The sequence below is a fragment of the Procambarus clarkii genome, chromosome 3 (assembly GCF_040958095.1).
Source record: "Procambarus clarkii isolate CNS0578487 chromosome 3, FALCON_Pclarkii_2.0, whole genome shotgun sequence".
Lineage (NCBI taxonomy): Eukaryota > Metazoa > Arthropoda > Malacostraca > Decapoda > Cambaridae > Procambarus > Procambarus clarkii.
This window is the reverse complement of record NC_091152.1, coordinates 4,158,965-4,177,084: the sequence shown is the minus strand read 5'-3', so window position 1 is coordinate 4,177,084 and position 18,120 is coordinate 4,158,965. Positions and strand designations below refer to the sequence as shown.

The following is an 18,120-nucleotide window of genomic DNA, read 5'->3' as shown; positions in this document are numbered from 1 at the left end:
GTTCTGGCTCGTGGTTCCTGGTAGACATGCCAACTCCATATGACTGAAGCCCCCTCAGACTAATATAGCTATTATCAATCCTATAGCTCCAGGGAGTCATTATAACAATACTGTATAATAAATAAAATAAATAAATAAATATGTTTATTCAGGTAAGGTACATACATACAAGTGATGTTACATTAATGGATTGATATAAAGATAGAGCTAGTACATACAATGCCTAAAGCCACTATTACGCAATGCGTTTCGGGCAAGAAAAACATTAATATCTAGAACTTAATACTAATTGAGCATAAAGAATAAAAAGTGTTGAAAACAAATACAAATAAAGATAAAAAAAAGGGGAAACATGACTGAAAAAGCAGCACAAATACAATAGGTTGACAAACAGTGTTGATTAAAAAAAAAAAAATAATAATAATAAAATAAAATAACAGACATGGGTTGACAATAAAGGAGTGAGGTGGGTTACAGGGAATTTATTAGGTAGTGTTTAGTTTTTATCTTAAACTGGTTGAGAGAGGTACAGTCTTTAACATGGTTGGGAAGGTCATTCCACATTCTGGGTCCCTTGATTTGTAGAGCATTTCTAGTTTGATTAAGTCGTACTCTAGGAATATCAAAACTGTATTTATTCCTGGTGTGGTGCTCATGGGTTCTGTTACAACCTTCAATGAAGCTTTTGAGGTCAGGATTGGCATTACAGTTCAGCGTTTTATATATGTATAATACACAAGAGAGAATGTGCAGTGACTTAATATCTAACATATTCAGAGATTTGAGTAAGGGTACCGAGTGATGTCTGGGGCCAGAGTTGGTTATTGTCCTAATAGCAGCTTTGTGTTGGGTAATGAGAGGACGTAAATGATTTTGGGTAGTAGAACCCCAAGCACAAATACCATAGTTGAGGTATGGATAGATGAGGGAGTAATAGAGAGTAACCAGGGCAGGGCGGGGTACATAATATCTGATCTTAGAAAGAATGCCAACAGTTTTTGAAACTTTTTTTGATATATTTAGAATGTGACCCTGGAAATTCAGCTTGTGGTCGATGAGAACGCCAAGGAATTTGCCATCTAATTTGTTACAAATTTGGGTATTGTTTATTTTGAGATTTATCTGATTAGAGGATTTATTGCCAAACAGAATATAGAAAGTTTTGTCAATGTTAAGGGTGAGTTTGTTGGCAGTTAGCCAAAGATGGACTTTCTCTAGCTCAGTATTTACTGTGGCATTTAGAGCAAGGGGGTCAGGACTGGAGTAAATGAAGGTTGTGTCGTCAGCAAATAGAATTGGTTTGAGGTGTTGGGAGGCATTTGGAAGGTCATTAATGTAGATGAGAAAGAGGAGAGGGCCAAGTATGCTGCCCTGAGGAACACCAATGTTGATGGGTAGGGTGGGAGAAATTGTATTATTCACAGAAACATACTGGAGCCTTTCAGTAAGATAAGATTTGAGGTATTGCAGGGAGTGTCCTCTGACTCCATAATGATGTAATTTAAGAAGAAGGTTTTGATGGTTGACAGTGTCAAAAGCCTTACGCAGGTCCACAAATAACCCAACAGGAAACTCCTTTTTATCAAGAGCTGCGTGAATTACGTTAATCATACTAATAAGTGCATCGTTAGTGCTTTTTTTGGGTCTGAAGCCATATTGACAAGAGCTAAGTATATTGTGTTTGGCTAGAAAAGAGTAAAGCTGCTTGTAGATTAGCTTTTCGAATATTTTTGACAAGTTAGGCAGGATTGATATAGGTCTATAGTTGTTAACATCAGTGAGATCACCACATTTGTAGACAGGGGTTACTCTTGCTTTTTTTAGAATGACAGGAAAGGTTTGGAGTTCAAGTGACTTGTTGAAGAGCAATGCAATAGCAGGGGCTAGAGATCTGGAGGCTTTTTTGTAAATTAAAGTTGGTATCTCCTCGAGGGCACTAGACTTGGTTTTAAGGGAAAGGATTATTTCATTGACATCAGTGGAACTAGTAGGCTTTAGGTACAGAGACTGTGAATAGTTACCTGTAAGATAGTCCTTAACATCAGTACAGGAAGATGGAATATCATTTGCAAGGGATGACCCAATGGAAGAGAAGAACCTATTGAACTCAATAGCAGAATCAGAGGCTGAAAGCGGACCAACGTTATTGGAAAGGAGTGTTGGTTTGTTATTTAAAATCTTCTTTGATCCCAATATTTGTGAAATTGTGCTCCAAGTTTTTTAATGTTGCTCTTTATTTGGGTAAATTTATCTTCATAGTATTTAGTTTTGGCTCGTCTAATTATTTTAGATAGCAATAACGAGTAATTCTTTGAGAATTCTTTGGAGACTGTTCCTAGCCTATACTTCTTCTCAAGGTCGTGTTTTTTGTTAATGGATTTAAGTATTCCCTTTGTAAGCCAAGGATTGTTAAGTCTTTTGCTTGTGACTTGTTTTGTAAGCATAGGACAGTGGGTGTTATAAAGGCTAAGAGTTGTTTGTAGAAAAGATTTCACTGCTAGGTTGATGTCCCCTATGTTACCTAACTCGGACTCCCAGTTGACATTATCAGCAGCAGTTATAAAATTGTTTATAGCAGTTTCATTGTGCAGCCTAAAGCTTAACTCCCTTGTCTCTAGAGGTGGTTTGCTAATGTTAGTTAAGAGAAATGTGGGGTAATGGTCTGTAGTGCTATCGGTGATTATACCTGAAGTAAGCGGAGAGGTTATGTTGGTCCAGATGTGATCTAGAGTCGTAGCAGTACTATCAGTGATTCTAGTTGGTCTAGTGATTAAGGGTATGAGGAAGCAGGAATTCATACAGTTGAGGAAGCTAACAGCAGTAGGGTGTTCAGGCTCGCAGAGGTCAATATTAAAGTCCCCTGCGATAATTAGATGGTTTTTGTTCAATCTGTTATCTAGTATTAGATTTCTAAGGTTTGAGTTGAATTCAGACACATCAGTGTTAGGAATTCTATAGACTGCACCCACAGACAGGACAGACTCGGCACCCTTGACTCTGAAACTGGCGAAGATATACTCCCCACAGCAGTCTCTAGTTCTAATTATTTTTAAGCATGTTAGTTCTTGGTGGTAGTAAAGAGCAGTACCACCACCTCTCTGCATTTGACGACAGTTGTGAATTGCCGAGTAGTTAGGCATGTTAAAGAGTTGAGTATTATCCTCTTTCAACCACGTTTCAGTAAGTATAATAAAAGAGAATTTGTTGTCAATAGTTTCAATCAAGGCACTAACATCATCGAAGTGTTTACCTAGGGATCTAACGTTCAAGTTGATTACAGAGATATTGAGATTATCTGTTAATACATTGTTTACATCATGTGCTGTAAAATATCTGCAATTTTGATCATTGAAGTGATGATTGTCATAGATAGTGGATAAGAGGTTTAGTTCTGGGTCTATACTTGTCTGCATAAAAAGGCTGATTGCAGGAAAACAAGGTAATAATTAATAATTAATATCTATTATTCATTATCTATTATTAATATCTATTCCTCATGTTATTCGAACCAATCCTTCATTGCTCTATTCATCTTTTTGCCTTGACTGACCTTTCTCTTACAGTTGTACAAATTCGTCTATAACAATTCTTATCCCAGGTGTGTTTAATCAGCCACTTCTAGCCCTTCACTATATTATATGTTTTGAACAAAAATTCATATTCCTGCACATGTGAAACAAGTTAGTTCCTAATAATTACAGGACATGTTTGAGCGTGTGTACGTCTCTGCCAGTGGACACGACTCTCACAGACAAGCAGAAACAACGTGCCAAAAGCTTTCCTCCAAAACTTCTCAAATTTATCACTGAGGTAATAGAGTAATACAAAATATTTTAATCTTTGTTCTATGGATTAAGAAGTTTTTGTTTTCCCGAGTAAATTAAAAATATTTTCTGGTGTAATAATTTTATCTATGAATCTATTAGAAAATGTGTTATGATGTATTTACTGGTTGGGGCAAGTTGTTACTCCCAGTAGCTAGTTGCACTGAGATTGTTCCATATGTTAGAGCATCCCTTGTTTGTCATAAAAGCCTACCGTAAGAAGCCAAAACGTGGTACTTTTAGACAGGCACAGAACTTGTCAAAAATATTTGCCTAAATATTGTCAAAAATAACTTGCCTAACTTGTCAAAAATATTTAGAAAACTAATCTACAAGCAGCTTTACTCTTATCTAGCCAAACACAATATACTTAGCTCTTGTTAATATGCCTTCAGACCCAAAAAAAGCACTAACGATGCACTTATCGTATGATTAACTTGATACATGCAGCTCTTGATAAGAATGAGTTCCCTGTTGGGTTATTTGTGGACCTGCGTAAGGCTTTTGACACTGACAACCACCAAAACCTTCTTCTTAAATTACATCAATATGGAGTTAGAGGATACTCCCTGCAATACCTCAAATCTTACCTTACTGACAGGCTCCAGTATGTTTCTGTGAATAATTCAATTTCTCCCACCCTACCCATCAACATTGGTGTTCCTCAGGGCAGCATACTTGGCCCTCTCCTCTTTCTCATCTACATTAATGACCTTCCAAATGCCTCCCAACACTTCAAACCAATTCTATTTGCTGATGAAACAACCTTCATTTACTCCAGTCCTGACCCCCTTGCTCTAAATGTCACAGTGAAATACTGTGCTAAACAAAGTCCATCTTTGGCTAACTGCCAACAAACTCACCCTTAACATTGACAAAACTTTCTATATTCTGTTTGGCAATAAATCCTCTAATCTAATCAAAAAAATCTCAGGATAAACAATACCCAAATTTGTAACAAAATAGATGGCAAATTCCTTGGCGTTCTCATTGACCGCATGCTAAATTTCCAGGGACACATTCTAAATATATCTAGAAAAGGTTAAAAAACTGTTGGCATTCTTTCTAAGATCAGATATTATGTACCTCGCCCAGCCTGGTGACACTCTATTACTTTCTCATCTATCCATATCTCAACTATGGTATTTGTGCTTGGGGTTCTACTACCCAAAATCATTTACGTCCTCTAATTACTCAACACAAAGCTGCTATTAGGACAATATCCATCTCTGGCCCCAGACATCACTCGGTACCCTTACTCAAATCTCTGAATATGTTAGATATTAAGTCACTGCACATCCTCTCGTGTGTGTGTGTGTGTGTGTGTGTGTGTGTGTGTGTGTGTGTGTGTGTGTGTGTGTGTGTGTGTGTGTGTGTGTGTGTATGTGTGTATATATATATATATATATATATATATATATATATATATATATATATATATATATATATATATATATATATATATATATATATATATCTCACACACACACACACACACACACACACACACACATATATATATATATACACATATATATATACACATATACATATATATATATTATTAAATATGACCGAAAAAGTAAGATTAATAATTCTAACACGAATTTTCTCAATCTTTCGTACATTTCGTTTCACTGTTGGAGGTAAATAAAAAATCAATTCTCCAAAATTCATTTTTATTTCTAGTCTGACGCGACACAAGCGCGTTTCGTAAAACTTATTACATTTTCAAAGACTTTAGTTCACAAATACACAACTGAATAGAACTTACGCATCTCCGATTTTATATCTACATTTGAGTGAAGTGGAAGGGGTGATGTGGCATTAACACAAGACAGAACAAGATGTCGTATTAATAGGGTATTAATTTCATCAACACAAGACAGAACACGAAACAATGGATATTGAATAGAAGTGTTTGTAGAAAGCCTATTGGTCCATATTTCTTGATGCTTCTATATTGGAGCGGAGTCTTGAGGTGGGTAAAATATAGTTGTGCAATAATTGGCTGTTGATTGCTGGTGTTGACTTCTTGATGTGTAGTGCCTCGCAAACGTCAAGCCGCCTGCTATCGCTGTATCTATCGATGATTTCTGTGTTGTTTACTAGGATTTCTCTGGCGATGGTTTGGTTGTGGGAAGAGATTATATGTTCCTTAATGGAGCCCTGTTGCTTATGCATCGTTAAACGCCTAGAAAGAGATGTTGTTGTCTTGCCTATATACTGTTTTTTTTTGGAGCTTACAGTCCCCAAGAGGGCATTTGAAGGCATAGACGACGTTAGTCTCTTTTAAAGCGTTCTGTTTTGTGTCTGGAGAGTTTCTCATGAGTAGGCTGGCCGTTTTTCTGGTTTTATAGTAAATCGTCAGTTGTATCCTCTGATTTTTGTCTGTAGGGATAACGTTTCTATTAACAATATCTTTCAGGACCCTTTCCTCCGTTTTATGAGCTGTGGAAAAGAAGTTCCTGTAAAATAGTCTAATAGGGGGTATAGGTGTTGTGTTAGTTGTCTCTTCAGAGGTTGCATGGCTTTTCACTTTCCTTCTTATGATGTCTTCGACGAAACCATTGGAGAAGCCGTTATTGACTAGGACCTGCCTTACCCTACAGAGTTCTTCGTCGACTTGCTTCCATTCTGAGCTGTGGCTGAGAGCACGGTCGACATATGCGTTAACAACACTCCTCTTGTACCTGTCTGGGCAGTCGCTGTTGGCATTTAGGCACATTCCTATGTTTGTTTCCTTAGTGTAGACTGCAGTGTGGAAACCTCCGCCCTTTTCCATGACTGTTACATCTAGAAAGGGCAGCTTCCCATCCTTTTCCATCTCGTAAGTGAAACGCAGCACGGAACTCTGCTCAAATGCCTCCTTCAGCTCCTGCAGATGTCTGACATCAGGTACCTGTGTAAAAATGTCGTCAACATACCTGCAGTATATGGCCGGTTTCAAGTTCATGTCGACTAAGACTTTTTGCTCGATGGTACCCATGTAGAAGTTTGCAAACAGGACACCTAGGGGAGAACCCATGGCGACCCCATCTACTTGCTTATACATGTGCCCATCCGGGCTCAAGAAGGGTGCCTCTTTAGTACAAGCTTGGAGTAGTTTCCTCAGAATATTTTCTGGTATGTCAAGAGGAGTACAGGCTGGATCACGATACACTCTGTCGGCTATCATTCCGATTGTCTCGTCCACAGGTACGTTGGTAAACAGCGATTCTACGTCCAACGAGGCTCTTATCCCTGTGGCCCGTGTGCCCCGCAGTAAGTCAACAAATTCCTTTGGAGACTTAAGGCTGAAGGCGCAAGGAACATAAGAAGTCAGCAGGCCGTTGAGTCGCTTCGCCAGTCTGTACGTGGGTGTGGGTATCTGGCTAATGATTGGCCGAAGTGGGTTTCCAGGCTTGTGCGTCTTGACATTTCCATACGCATATCCAGGTTTATATTCCCCAATGATCTTTGGCAGGTGGAGTCCGGATTTCTTGGCGTTCACAGTTTCAATCAGTTTGTTGACCTTTGCTTTTAATTCGGCTGTAGTGTCCTTCGTTACCCTTTGGAACTTAGTTTGGTCAGAGAGTATGATGTTCATTTTCGCCAGATATTCGTCTTTTTTAAGAATGACATATATTGGCGACTTGTCACCTCTCCTGACAACTATCTCCTTGTTCTCACGAAGGCTTTTAGCTGCCGCTTTAAGCTCGGGGAACAGTATGGTGCTTCTGTAGTTGCCTCGATTCTTTCCTCCTTCTGCAATAAGTTCTGCTTGTAAGGTATCTTTGGTAGTGACCTTCTTTTGTGTCTCGAGGTCGAATATGTCGTCCAACAGAATTTCCAACTCTACTTTCCGGGCCATCTCACTCGGTCTGGACATAACATGACAGTTTATGCCCAGATTTAGGAGAGTGACTTGGTCCTCAGTGAGGTTAATTCCTGCAAGGTTCAGGAAGCCATCTCTTGGTCGTGGAATTGCCATAGGTCCTCCATATAATGTTGTTAGTTTCTTGATAATCCTTGTTTCAGTGCTGAGGTGATGTTGGTCTGTGAGGATGTCGAGGTTTCCTTGTCGAGAAAGAGCGGAGGTTTCCACACTGCAGTCTACACTAAGGAAACGAACATAGGAATGTGCCTAAATGCCAACAGCGACTGCCCAGACAGGTACAAGAGGAGTGTTGTTAACGCATATGTCGACCGTGCTCTCAGCCACAGCTCAGAATGGAAGCAAGTCGACGAAGAACTCTGTAGGGTAAGGCAGGTCCTAGTCAACAACGGCTTCTCCAATGGTTTCGTCGAAGACATCATAAGAAGGAAAGTGAAACGCCATGCAACCTCTGAAGAGACAACTAACACAACACCTATACCCCCTATTAGACTATTTTACAGGAACTTCTTTTCCACAGCTCATAAAACGGAGGAAAGGGTCCTGAAAGATATTGTTAATAGAAACGTTATCCCTACAGACAAAAATCAGAGGATACAACTGACGATTTACTATAAAACCAGAAAAACGGCCTGCCTACTCATGAGAAACTCTCCAGACACAAAACAGAACGCTTTAAAAGAGACTAACGTCGTCTATGCCTTCAAATGCCCTCTTGGGGACTGTAAGCTCCAAAAAAAACAGTATATAGGCAAGACAACAACATCTCTTTCTAGGCGTTTAACGATGCATAAGCAACAGGGCTCCATTAAGGAACATATAATCTCTTCCCACAACCAAACCATCGCCAGAGAAATCCTAGTAAACAACACAGAAATCATCGATAGATACAGCGATAGCAGGCGGCTTGACGTTTGCGAGGCACTACACATCAAGAAGTCAACACAAGCAATCAACAGCCAATTAATGCACAACTATATTCTGCCCACCTCAAGACTCCGCTCCAATATAGAAGCATCAAGAAATATGGACCAATAGGCTTTCTACAATCACTTCTATTCAATACCCATTGTTTCGTGTTCTGTCTTGTGTTGATGAAATTAATACCCTATTAATGCCACCTCACCCCATCCACCTCTCTCAAATGTAGATATAAACAAAATCGGAGATACGTAAGTTCTATTCAGTTGTGTATTTGTAAACTAAAGTCTTTGAAAATGTAATAAGTTTTACGAAATGCGCTCGTGTCGCGTCAGACTAGAAATAAAAATGAATTTTGGAGAATTGATTTTTGATTTACCTCCAACAGTGAAAAGAAATGTACGAAAGATTGAGAAAATTCGTGTTAGAATTATTAATCTTACTTTTTCGGTCATATTTAATAATATATGTCTACAGGAAAGACTGCTACCGAAATATTATATATATATATATATATATATATATATATATATATATATATATATATATATATATATATATATATATATATATATATATATATATATATATATATATATGTCGTACCTAGTAGCCAGAACGCACTTCTCAGCCTACTATGCAAGGCCCGATTTGCATAATAAGCTAAGTTTTCATGAATTAATATTTTTTCGACTACCTAACCTACCTAACCTAACCTACCTTTTTCGGCTACCTAACCCAACCTAACCTATAAAGATACGTTAGGTTAGGTTAGGTAGGGTTGGTTAGGTTCGGTCATATATCTACGTTAATTTTAACTCCAATAAAAAATAATTGACCTCATACATAATGAAATGGGTAGCTTTATCATTTTATAAGAAAAAAATTAGAGAAAATATATTAATTCAGGAAAAATTGGCTTATTAGGCAAATAGGGCCTTGCATAGTAGGCTGAGAAGTGCGTTCTGGCTACTAGGTACGACATATATATATATATATATATATATATATATATATATATATATATATATATATATATATATATATATATATATATATAAATAAATATAAATATATATACAGTATATAAAAAGGCTGTACTGTAATGCCAATTCCTGACCTCAAAAGCTTCATTGAAGGTTGTAACAGATCCCATGAGCACCACACCAGAAACAAATACCTATTTGATATTCCAAGAGTACGACTTAATCAAACTAGAAATGCTCTACAAGTCAAGGGACCCAGTATGTGGAATGACCTTATCAATCATGTTAAAGACTGTACCTCTCTTAACCAGTTTAAGATAAAAACTAAGCACTACCTAATAAATTCCCTGTAACCTACCTTACCCCTATATTGTCAACCCATGTCTGTTGTTTTTTAAACAATCGCTATTTGTCGACCTAATCGTATTTGTGCTGCTTTTTCTGCCATGTTCCCCCTTTTTATCTCTATTTTTATTTGTTCTCAACACATTTTAAACTTTAATCTCAATTAGTATTAAGTTTTAGTCTTTAATGTTTTTCCTGCCTTAAACGCTTTGCGTAATAGTGGCTTTAGGCATTGTATGTACTAGCTCTATCTATAAATCTATCAATTTTTGTATAACCTCTTGTATGTATGTATTTTACCTGAATAAACATTTGAATTTTTTAACTTGAATTTGAGAAATCACAGGATTCATGATAACCTTCAAGCAAAAGAATTCAACCCCCGAAATTGAGAGGCAAAACAGACAACTGCAAGATCTACAAAAAGTAAACAAACAATGCAGAAAAACGAATCTATAGACTATTCACCCAGTAATTAGGTAATTACCAAAGTGTAGCTACAGGATGAGAGCTACGCTCGTGGTGTCCCGTCTTCCCAGCACTCTTTGTCATATAACGCTTTGAAACTACTGACGGTTTTGGCCTCCACCACCTTCTCACCTAACTTGTTCCAACCGTCTACCACTCTGTTTGCGAAAGTGAATTTTCTTATATTTCTTCGGCATCTGTGTTTAGCTAGTTTAAATCATTACCTCTTGTTCTTAAAGTTCCAGGTCTCAGGAAATCTTCCCTATCAATTTTATCAATTCCTGTTACTATTTTGTATGTAGTGATCATATCACCTCTTTTTCTTCTGTCTTCTAGTTTTGTCATATATAATGCCTCTAACCTCTCCTCCTAGCGCTTGCCCTTCAGTTCTGGGAGCCACTTAGTAGCGTGTCTGCACCTTTTCCAGTTTGTTGATGTGCTTCTTAAGATATGGGCACCACACAACAGCTGCATATTCTAGCTTTGGCCTAACAAAAGTCGTGAACAATTTCTTTAGTATATTGCCATCCATGTATTTAAAAGCAATTCTGAAGTTAGAAAGCGTGGCATAGGCTCCTCGCACAATATTCTTTGTGGTCCTCAGGTGATAGTTTTCTATCTAGAACCACCCCTAGATCTTTCTTTATCAGAATTCTTTAAAGATTTCTCACATAATATATAGGTTGTGTGGGGTCTATGTTCTCCTATTCCACATTCCATAACATGGCATTTATTAACATTAAATTCCATTTGCCAAGTGGTGCTCCATATACTTATTTTTTCCAGGTCATCTTGAAGCGCATGACAATCATCTAAGTTTCTTATCCTTCCTATTATCTTAGCATCATCAGCAAACATGTTCATATAATTCTGTATACCAACTGGTAGATCATATGTAGACAATAATCACTGGTGCAAGAACTGAACCCTGTGGTTCTCCACTTGTGACATTTTTTCAGTCCGATACATTGCCTCTGATCACTGCCCTCATTTTTCTATGTCAGAAGATTTTTCATCCATGTTAGAAGCTTACCTGTCACCCCTCCAATATTTTCCAGTTTCCAGAACAATTTCTTATGTGGAACTCTGTCGAAAGCCTATTTTAGGTCCAGATAGATGCTGTCAACCCAACCATCTCTTTCCTGTAGTATATCTGTTGCTCGATCATAGAAACTGAGTAAATTCGATACACAGGCTCTTCCAGATCGAAAACCATACTGTCTGTCTGATATTATATCATTTCTCTCCAGGTGTTCTACCCATTTAGTTTTAATTATTTTGACTATTACACTTGTCAATGATAGAGGTCTATAATTAAGGTGGTCTTCCCTGCTTCCACTTTTGTAGATTGGAACTATGTTAGCCTTTTTCCACACATCAGCTACAACTCCTGTAAACAGGGGTGCCTGAACAATCAGTTGAAGTGGAATGCTGAGCTCAGGTGCACATTCTCTCAGAACCCATGGTGAAACTCCATCTGGACCAACTGCTTTGTTCTTATTTAGCTCCTTGAGCATTTTTTCCACTTCGTCTCTAGACACCTCTAATGTGCTCTATGTTGTTCTCTGGAATTCTTATTGTCTGGTTCCCTGAAGATTTCATTTTGTACAAACACACTTTGGAACTTTTTGTTTTAATATTTCACACGTTTCCTTTTCATTTTCTGTGAATCTATTTCCCATTTTCAACCTCTGAATATTATCCTTTACCTGCAATTTGTTGTTTATGAATTTATAGAATAGACCTGGTTCTGTTTTACATACATGTCTGCAATCCCATTTTCAAAATTTCTTTCTGCCTCTCTCCTCACTGCCGTGTAGCTGTTTCTTGCATCTTTGTATCGCTGGTATGTTTGGGGGTTTGGCCTCTTCCTGTATTGATTCCATTTTTGTCCCTTTTGGTCTCTGGCCCTCTTGCAATTTCTGTTGAACCAATCCTGTTTCCTAGTTCTGCATCTCTGTTTTGGTATAAATGTTTTTGTGCCTTTATCATATATTTCACAAAACTTGACATACATCTCATTCACTTCCTTGCCTAGCAACAAGTCTGTCCAATTATACTCACTAAAAAAATTTCTAAGGTTGCCATAATGTCCTCTCCTAAAGTCAGGTTTTTCAATTGCATCAGCCTTATTTTCTTCCAGATTATAATGCATTGCATACTTTATTCCCAAAAAGACATGGTCACTTTTACCCAAGGAAGGAAGGTACTGAATTTCAAATATTTCTTCCTCCTTCCTGATAAATATCAAATCTAGCATGGAGTGAACGTCCTCTTCCCTCATCCTCGTAGCTTGTTTAACATGTTGATAGAAGAATGTTTCCAGGATGAGGTCTACAAATTTACAGGTCATTTAGCATGGGTGCTGCAGTGCTGCCAGCTGCTGGTGTTAATCCTCAGTCATTCACTTGATGTCAGATTAGTTGACTGCTCTGAGTCACAAACCCTTAGGTCCCAGAAATTTCAAAATGTGTGTCAGCTATCTTTTGAACTCTGGCCTGATGGGACCTATATGCCTGTGTACCATTCCAATCTTTAGTACTGTAGTTGCTTTTCATATGCATGTTTACAAGCCTCACTTGTTGAGTGAAATTTTGGTAACTGTTTACCTGGAGCTGCATGTGCTTAGGGCTACTCTTCCCTAGATACTTACTGGTGCTGCCCCTGCCCTGACAGGGTTACATTCCCGCTAGGTTCAGGTACGTGTTCTATAGAGATTGGCCTCCAATGGAGAGTGCCTCACTCTGAGTAGTGCAAGGGTACCTCCTCACTGAGGTTCTGCATTTGGGTGCATTTTAACCACTGCAATGCACTGAATTAAAATGACACCCCCTGTGGTGCGCCAAAAATAAATTCTTTCTAAAAGATTATTTTCTCTTCTTATATTGTTAAAATCCAGTCACTGATCACAGGAAACTAAAAAAAAAAAAAAAATATTGTATGTGACATACTTTAGCTGTGATGGTGCTGGGACGTTGAGCAAATTATGGGCACTGAATGATGGAGCGCTCAGGGTCACTCGGCCCCGCTATTCCATGGGGCAGCAGTTGCAGCGAATATAATGTTTCACGATTATTTTGATGTTTCACATTCATTTCTTCTCTGGATTTTTGCTGTAATAATATTCAAAAGTGTATAATTTGTAGAATTTATATACAGTGGAACCGTGAGTGACGCACGACTCCAGTTACGAGCATTTTGAGTAATGAGCGAGCCACTCGCAGAAAATATGTCTTGATTTACGAGCTTTCGCTTGATTAACGAGCATACTACATGGTGCTTCCTAGCATTCCCGCTGGTTCTTGGACACCTCCGATGACAGTGGTGGTGTTGTTTTCGCAAGACGAGCGTTTCGCATTACGAGCTCAGTGCAGGAACTGATTAAATTCATTAATAGACGTCCCTTCCACCTCTCTTGCGACTGCTGGGTTCGGCCTCCGGAGGCCTTGCATCGGTTGCTGCATCGCTGGCTTCCTCTTCGGGTTTTTCGGGGTTCAGTGCCTTGGCGCCGACCTGAGCCCTCGCTCGATGTGTTCATGGACACGTCGTCTCTAGCGGGGATATGTGACCAGTGCTTACCAGGCCTGCCAGGGGCGATGGGTTCCATCCCTCCATTGGGCTCGCAGCACGGTGTGGGAGTTCGTGGCTGTGTGGATCTCGCTCCAGAGGACTCGGGTCTCTCGCGGATTGAGGGTCTGGCTCCATTCGGACTGTTCCCCAGTGGGTCATTGCCTGAACAGTGGGGGTATGTGGGCCTGCGGGCCGCTCTAAGCAACAGCCTGGTGGACCAAACTATTACACGTCAATCCTAGCCTCGGGCCGGGCTTGGAGTAGAAGAACCCCATCAACCAGGTATCAACCAGGGTTCAATGTGGTCTTTGGCTCTTTGGGGCTGGTCACTTCGGGTGACTAAGTTCTGAGTTTTTGGGGCTTGGCTCTCCTGGCAGTTCACGTTTGGGGGGGGGAGGGGGGTGCCCAATGTCATGTCAGATGGCCTGTCCAGGTTCATTCCCCTGTCCACAGAATGGATGGTCGCCGCCAACTCGTTCAGTTGGCTAAGCCGGATGTTTGGGCCTTTGCGTCAGCGTGGTCGAGGCGTCTCCCGGTATACGTGGCGCTCTTCGCCAACTGCTAGGCCGTCTGGGTGGATGCCTTCAGGCAGGACTGGAGGGAGGTGGGATTACCTGTACCTATTCCCCCACGTTCAGCTGTTGCTCCAAGTCCTGGCTCGCTTGGTGACTTACCTGGGAAGAGTAGTCCTCTTGGCCTCTTGGTGACCGGCCCAGCCTTGGTTTTAGGCACTGCTTGCTTGGTGTTCAAACCTGAGGGTCTTCCCACAGCTTTGCCTCTTTCAGGATATTGGTCATGCCTGTTACAAGGCTGGTTTGCTCTTCTCGAGACTTTGCGTCTGGCCTTTCTGACTTGAGTATATCACCATTTGTATGGGGCGCAAGTGACTTCATTTTGGCTTCGTCTCCCATCTGCGTGCCTTGTCTTGGCGGCAGTATGAGGTGTCCTAGCGGTCCTTCCATTTTTTTCCTAATACTGCGTAGGTGTACTTTTATCTGATATGGTTGTTTTGTCCTTGTCGTGGTTGTTTCAGGACCGTCATCTTATGTCGCCTCCTATCATGCGGCGCTGGCGGAGCCACTCCAGCTTGCGTTTCCACAAGTTGCTCCATTCCGCAAGTTGTCTCGTACGTTGTTTCACCTCTGGCCTGCTCATGCGTCGCCTGAGTCCTGGTCCTTGGACCGGGTGCTCTTTCCTCTCCTCCTCGGTTTGTAGTGGCTCTTTCAGTTCAAGATTGTTTTTCCATGACTTTTTCCTGTTGGCATTGGCCTCTGGGGGTCGGGTCGGGGGAGTTTCATGCTCTCCCCCGGCGCAAGGGTTTCTGCTCTTTTGGTCCTGGTGGTAGGTTTGTTCGGTTGCAGCCGTCTCCCTCTTTTCTGGTGAAGAATGAGGCTGCTGCTTTCCGGAGTGGTCCTTGGGTTGTTGATGCTTGGTTGGTCAGGCCGGGGGTGCATCATGTCTTGTGTCTGGTTGCAGCTCTCCTCCGTTATTTGCACGCCATGGCTTCGGTGGCCAGGGATGCGCTTTGGGTTGATCTGGTTTCCCTTCTTCCCTGTTCCCGGGCTCGGGTCTCTCAGGTTGTCCATAGGATTATTAAGGCTAACCAGCCTGTGGTCTATTCTTGTGCCCACGACATGTACAAGTTTACTGCTTTGGCTGCCGTCTTTGGTTGACATTCAGGCACAGGGTTTTTAGAGGTCGAAGAGGGTCCTGGCCACTCTCTAACTTGTCATTGTCCCTGATCTTCAAACACAAGGACACGAGAGGTCCTGGTCCTCTCTACCTTGTCAGTGTCCCTGGGCCTGCGTTGCATTGGGTCGGCAGTTGCAGCCAGTTGTCTTGGCTTTGTATTGAGGAGTGAGGACTGACCGCTATCTGGGTAAGTCCCTGTTTTTCCTTGTCTTTAGATAGATAGCTCCTGGGAGCTGATGGGGCTTCCCCAGCGTTGAACGTAATTAAACGCCATTTTCTGAGCGAGTCCCGGAGTCTCACTGGCATACCTCCTGCGCTCCGGTCGGTGGGGTATTTGTGTATTTTGACATCCAACCTAAGAACTGAAGGTTGGATTGCCGGCATGGTGGGTCTTGGGCTCCTCCTTTCCCCCTCTCAGGGGGGGGGGGGGAGGGGGTTTGCACAGGCAGCGGGGTGGCGACATGTCATGTTCATTTGCTAATATTTGTTTGTGGAGTTCTGTATACTCGTTTGGCTTTTGGTTGCAATAGTTTCACCAGAATAGGGGGTTTGTTTTGGGGTGCTTACCTTTCTGGGTGCCAGATCCGTTCGATGACACACATAGAATGCTCCCAACCATATGGGGTTTTCTATAGGCCATTGTTCCTCATGCCCCTCTTGAGGGGGCCAGGTTCTGGTTCATGGTCCTCTGTAGGCAAGAACTCCGTGCACATTGACGGATGCCAGAAAGTTGTACATACCCATTCAGCCTGGATAGCTCTTGGGAGCCTCTGGGACTCGCCCAGAAAATGGCGTTTCATTACATTCAACGCTGGTTTTATGTGCATATTTTTCAGATTGTTTTACAATAAATCCAATTGTTAGAAAGCAATCAGGCTAGATTGCAGTCATGTCCTTCATTCACTGATACTGGTTCGGGTTGTGAGGTGTTGCACCCGGATTTATTATTAAAACAAAATTGTAAAAAAATCAATTTCTTAAAACATTGGGAAGAACTTTTCACAATGGTGATGCCAAATAATGTGATCCTTAGGTCAAATCATTACACATTACATAATTATCTGGGCCACAAAAGGTATAATTTTAGTGTTTAAAAATTGACAATAACCCATAAGTTAGAACAGTGCACTAGGGATTTGTTCCAGATTTATATCAATAGTTCCACTAAGTTCAATTGATTTATTTTCATTTAAATTTATAAGTTAGAAACAAAATACTAAGCATGATAAAAATACATGGTCAAGACAAGTATGGATAGTTATCAATTACTTTTAGTAATTTCTTAACTAGATTTATAACCCGAGTATGTATACTGTAACCCCGCGATTATCCGGGATTCAAACATCCGGAAAACGCCCTTATACGGCCAAAATCGTGATCGGATAAAGTTATCACAATATCCAGCCAAAATGGCCACAGGATCCGGATAAAAGCTGGTTTAGCCGGATGAAAATACGGCCATACCGTATTAATCCCGTCTGTGGCTCTAGACGCATGGTGGAGGAGGAGGTGGGGTGGGTAGGTGGTGTTGGGACGGTGGAAGGGGAGCGTCAGGAAGGACCACCTGGGTACAGGAACTACCATTAATTTTAGAACAATTAATCATAGCCAAAAACAAATGAAATAAGTACTAGTAATTATGTAATAACAAATAAATAAGTTTTCTAAAAGCATTGTTCACAGGCTGAAGTTTCCTTCAAAAATATTGTGAATTTTTTCCTCCTGGCGGCCTACGTAACGTGCTATAGCTGCCCCACCCCAAGTGGACCTGTCCAACACTGGTCAACCCATGTGCGTCCGTCCCTCGTGTTATACACAGTGCTGCGCCATTAGCGAAATATTTTTTTACATAGCTTTTTTATTTTCATAGTAACTGAACAATTTTGGCCAAGACTATGTCTGGTAGCAGCATCAATCGTTCTAGAAGTGTTAGGACAACTTTCTTCCTCTTAACAATTAAAGACAAGTCACTGTTATACACCTCAACCAGTGCGGCGTCACAGTGCTGCGCCATTAGTGAAATATTTTTTTAAATAACTTTCTTAATTTTCATAGTAACTTTGAACATTTTTGGCCAAGAATATGTCTGGTAGCAGCATCAATCGTTCTGGAAGTGATAAGAGGAAGAAGATTGTCCTAGCAATTAAAGACAAGTTACGTGTTGTTCAACCAGTGAGGCGTCACAGGCAGCCAAGCGCCTTCAACAAGTGAGGCGCTACAGGCAAGCCAAGCACTTTCAACAAGTGAAGCGCCACAGGCAGCCAAGCGCCCTCAACAAGTGAGGCGCCACAGGCAAGCCAAGCTCCTTCAACAAGCGAGGCATTACAGGCAAGCCAAGTGCTTTCAACAAGTGAAGCGCCACAGGCAAGCCAAGCGCCTTCAACAAGTGAGGCGCAAGCAAGCGCCTTTAACAAGTGAGGTGCCACAGGCAAGCCAA

The 18,120-nt window shown here is 40.8% G+C and overlaps 1 long non-coding RNA gene across 1 annotated transcript in view; it reads left to right on the top strand.

Moving 5' to 3' along the window:
- The first annotated feature begins 3,699 nt into the window (after positions 1-3,699).
- The window catches only part of LOC138368188 (uncharacterized), a 36,172-nt gene continuing 21,751 nt past the window's right edge, over positions 3,700-18,120 (top strand). The window contains exon 1 of the long non-coding RNA XR_011229521.1: positions 3,700-3,810. This is a non-coding gene — a long non-coding RNA (uncharacterized lncRNA). The remainder of the gene's footprint in view (positions 3,811-18,120) is intronic.